Source organism: Echinops telfairi, unplaced genomic scaffold (assembly GCF_000313985.2).
Source record: "Echinops telfairi isolate 266 unplaced genomic scaffold, ASM31398v2 ScPeMD7_7424;HRSCAF=8462, whole genome shotgun sequence".
NCBI classification, from domain to species: domain Eukaryota; kingdom Metazoa; phylum Chordata; class Mammalia; order Afrosoricida; family Tenrecidae; genus Echinops; species Echinops telfairi.
The window spans coordinates 74,936,095-74,941,337 of record NW_022111324.1 but is presented as its reverse complement, the minus strand read 5'-3'; positions in this window follow the sequence as shown (position 1 = coordinate 74,941,337).

The window sequence follows — 5,243 nt, the reverse complement described above, 5'->3', positions numbered from 1 at the left end:
AAAAAAAAAAAAGAGAAACTGTGAGCGTGGTGGTGGGGTAAGGGACAAGTTTGTTTGTTTTTTTTGGTCACTGCTTTATAATGCTTTTATAATTGCTATAAAAGTTTTTTTAATCATTTTATTGGGGGCTCATACAACTCTTATCACAATCCATACATACGTCCATTGTGTCAAGCACATAAGTACATTTGTTGTCATCATCATTCTCAAAACACTTGCCTTCCACCTGAGCCCTTAATATCGGCTGCCCATTTTCCCCCTCCCTCCCCTCTCCCCCCTCCCTCAGGAACCCTTCATAACTCACAAATTATTATTATTTTGTCATATCTTACACTGCTATAAAAGTTTTTAAAAGTTTACTTTTAATGTCTACTCTGACTTTATTGCCAGGTAATAATCTGTTCAGGCCAGCTACAAACATTTTTCTTTACATTTCATTCATTCAACATATATTTCTTCATTCTAACTACATGACAGGCAGTGACCCAGGGGCTGGGGACCTAGCAGTTAAGTTCCCAGCGGGAGCCTTCCTCAAAGCTAACATTCCAGCAGGCAACACGTACTTGAAACAATTCACTGAAAATTCTTTAACTTTTTTAGACAAATGCTCAGAAGGAGATCATATTTCTCATAGTTCATATCAGGTTGTCCCAAGAGACCCTGACAGAGCAGAGTATCTGATTTCCTCAGAGGAAATTTTAATCTTCGCTTTGAAGAATGAGTAGGCCCAGAGCAGATACAGAGACTTCTGAGCAGAAGGAAGGGCACATGCCAGGGACCTGGGACAGAGTCAGAGAGAGCAGTCTGCTGAGATCAACAGGGACTCTGTCCTACAGATCCCTGAAGATCACACCAAGGACTTCACATGTCCTAGTCTGTCTTAGTCTAGAAGCTCCACTGAAACGTATCCACCAGGCGTGACTCTGCTAGTATTTGAAATATTTTAACAGTTAGAGAAAAGCCCTAAAGAGATTTAAGCGGGGGATGAAATAGCCAGATTTGCCTTGCAAAAATAACCCTCTTTATTTTCAGAGTGAATTAAGCTTCATGGGCTTCGTAAAAATTGTTAAAGTGGAATTACACATTACAAGTCCACTACACAAATTTCCACATATGGACACAAAGTTTAGGAGTGCTGTTTTGTGGTATAAAATAATTTCCATACTTCTATAGGAGCCCTCCTGGTGCAGTGGTTATGTATTGGGCAGCTAACCCTGAGGTTAACAGTTTGAACCCACCAGCTGCCCTGAGGGGGAGCGATGAGGTTTTCTACTCCCCTAAAGAGTTGCAGTCCGGGAAACCCACAGGGGCAATTCTACTCTGTCCTTTACGATTGCTGTGAGTCAGACTTGCCTCAATGGCAGTGAGAAGCCAACTATATACCTTCCTGGATCCATCTGTTGAAACAGACACTGAGATGAGAGCATGCCCTGTGGATTCAGGAAAGCCTTTTACTTTCCACCTGAAACAACAGTTTGACAGGTGTGGTCCTGTCCCTTTTGTCCTAATTTAGCTATCAGATGTGAGTCCCGGAGGTGCTACAGCCTTCTGTTAGGCACGAGGCACCAAGCACAGGACGAAGTCCGCCATGCTAAGTAGAAACGGAGGAAGAACCCGCGTCTTTGATGGCTCAGCCTAGACCACCCACCTCCAAACTTGTAGTGTGATTATAAGAAATCCTTCGAGGTTGAAGCCAGGTAGCTCTAGTTCTCGGATTCTTGCAGTTAAAAGTAATTTAATACTACACACATGGAGGGCCCACAAAATCTGGTCAACCTGTGAAGAATAGTATCCTCCCTCCATCGTTGTCTCATTATCAGACCTTGGGATGTGTCAAAGGAAATGGTCTTTTTCATGACATCCCTTCTCCCCTTCTCCCCAGGAGCTGTAATGGGATAAGCAGGCTCTGCCTTGTGGCCTCTGTTTCCTAAAAGAGGAAGAGCAAGCACCAAGGGTTCTGGTGGAAAATGATACACTACACCACATCAGAATGTGCTGCTCTCAGTTATTTTTCAGACAAATCCATCTTTGCATGTGGGCACTGGCAAAGAATGGGTGGTTACGAAATGTTGGGCGACAGTGGTAATACAGGAGGTGAGTGACACACAGCAGAAGCATCTTGTCTTCCAATTACACAGGACACAAAACCATTGTGGTTCATGACATCGTTTCCCACGTGTTTCCATACTTCCCCCACAGGATACTAGTGAAAGGGGTCAGGCATGCCATTCACTAGGTGATGGTGGAGAAGGGCCAAGCAGGGATATGAAAGACGTGGGAATGGACAGACTATCCAGTCCACCCACTGCCTCTGCCTAGGGCTTCTTTCTCTCAGCACCCTCTAGCTCCGTGGAGACCAAGCCTGCACAGCATTCAGGGATGAAGTTCAGGAAGTGGTTGCTGAAATGCACACAAGCTACAGTTACTGCGCTAAAGCACTTCACCTATCTGTACACACACACACACACACACTCTGGGGCAGATTACATAATAAGTAAGATAAGCATGGGCTTGTGCTTACTTCCTCATCTGCAGTGATTACTTACAATTGTTCACTACAGATGAGGAAGTAAGCACAAGTTAGTCCATGCTTACCCTGCTTATGGGGTCCTCTGTCCCTAGCCAGGGTTGTACATGTGAAGAGGCCTTTTGATTCTGTAGGAAGGAGCTGCGGGCCGCAAGGGAGACAGCTCTCAGCCATATCTAGAAGCCGAAGCTTTGATGTGGTGGGAAAAAAAAAAAAGTGAAACAGTTCATTACAAATGAGTAATTAAGTACAAGTAAGCTGTACTTACCTTGCTTATTGGGTAATCTGACGCTGACCCACTTTGGACACACGTAAGAAGAAAGGGTGAGTTCAAGGGCAGTTCTTCCAGGCAGAGAAAACAGTACAATTCCGGACGTGTCCAGTCAAGGACATCTTTCTACAATGTAAGGTGTGTGTGTGTGTGTGTGTGTGTGTTTTTCCCCCCAGACAACAAACTGTGTGTGTGTGCTTTTCCCCCCAGACAACAAACTGTGTGTGTGTGTTTTTCCCCCCAGACAACAAACTGTGTGTGTTTGTGTGTGTTTTCCCCTCCAGACAACAAACTGTGTGTGTGTGTGTTTTTCCCCCCAGACAACAAACTGTGTGTGTGTTTTTCCCCCAGACAACAAACTGTGTGTGTGTGTTTTCCCCCCCAGACAACAAACTGTGTGTGTGTGTGTTTTTCCCCCCAGACAACAAACTGTGTGTGTGTGTGTGTGTGTGTGTGTGTGTGTGTTTTCCCCCAGACAACAAACTGTCTTTCAAGGAAAGCAGCTTCCAAGAGCACTTTCAGCAGGTCAGACAGAGCGGAAAGAACGCTCCTAGTGGGTGTTTTAGGGGCCAAGATATAGCATCAAAGGGAAAGAGTACGAGGCCAATCTCCGGGCCCACAGGAGGTCCATGCAGGGCTATCTAGCCCGGGAGGGTTGACGTTGACGTAAGGGAATACATGCACGAGTGGGGCAGCCAGCTGGAGAGAGAAACTACTGGAAATTACGGATGCCTTCGACATATAAAGAGGTTGAGATGCCACTGATGAGCTCTGGTTGAAATTCTCAGTTAAGAGAACGAAGGTGAAATCCCCATGACCTTGAGGCAGCTGCTGAAGTCTTGACTGTATGTCCATTTTCGGTGGCTACATTTTGGTAACATCTGGAGTACGATTAATGCCTACAGAGTTTAAGAACCTCCAATGACACTAATAGCCATTGGTGACCACTGAAAAGTGGTCCTGCTGCCAGATAAACAAATGGCCAGGCACTTGAAGCCTTTATCAGAGTGGGACCAAAAGGTGTTCTGCCAAATGTAAACCCCTCTTGGAAACCATGTGGTCAGTTTTCTGAACTCTGCTTGAACCTCCTGGTCCAGCGTCGCTTCACTGGGTGAAACAGGCATCCTGGCATTTCAAGGGCTTCTTTCTTCTTCTTCTTCTTCTTTTCAATGTGAGGAAGGAAGCAAATAAAGTCTCAAGATCCCAATTTGTGTGGGAGTGGGGGGGGGGAGGAGGAACATTACAAATCTATAAATGGAAAACTAGAGAAGGAAAAATATTTAAGGTTAACAGCAGTTATACATGGAATAAAAATGACCACTTCTAATGTACTTTCCAAATTTTCGGTTATGCACACATTAGTATTATAACGGTATAAACATGTTAAGAAGAAAAACGTTCCAGGATATTTCTTTAAAAAACTAGGTGTTCTCTTAGAAAGAAATGGGGTTAGTTGGACTACACCTCTGCCCTTCATTAGCTGTTGATCCTTGCTATTGGACATTTTTATCAGTCTAAATTAAAGTATACACAGAAAACACCTATAATCGCGAAAGGAATATGGTAGGTGCTTAATGAATGGCAGGTGGCATTATTCCATCCACCGCTGAAGATCTGCAGCTGGAATGCTCCTTAGGAGCATCGATGACAAGACTTCATCTTGCTTACTGCAGACGCAAGACCAATCCCTCGAATAGCACATCCAGTTTGGAAAAGTCAAGGGGCAGAGAGAATGAGGGAGTCTCCATTATGAACTGAAACAGTCTTCCAATATTAATACACAGTCACAAGTAGACTCAAACAGACCAGGCAGCACCAGGTGACGTCTCGTTCTGTTGTGTGTCATGATACCAGTTGCTGAAGACAAGCTGTTGGCATCTGGACACAATCGCATCCTTATTGCTGTTCAAATGCCCAGGGCAAAACCATGCCCCATGGCCTCAGACGTAAAATTCTATTTTGAAGAAAAATTTACCTGACTTGTAAAATGAACGAAGACAGGACAGAAGAGTCCCCTCCCAGCTCTAAAGTAAGGAGCCTTGTGGTTACCAGTGAGGTTGCTAACCTAAAGGTCTGCAGTTCAAAACCACCAGCCACTCTACAGGAGACAGACATGACTTTCTACTCCTGTAAAATATAGCCTTGGAAACCGATAGGGGTAGTTCTAACCTGTCGTAGAGGGTCACTATGAGTCAGAATCCACTCGACAGCAGTGAGTATGCGCTCTAAAGCAAAGATATTGACAGTACCAGGGACTGCCAAAAGAACAAATAAATCTGTCTTGGAAGAAGTACGGCCAGAATGCTCCTTAGATAGTGAGACTTCAGGAGAGGCATGTGATCAGGAGAGCCTGGTCCCTGGAGAAAGACACCATGGTTGGTAAAGTAGAGAGCCATTGAAAGAGAAGATTTTCTTTTTTAATCATTTTATTGCGGGGGGTGGGGG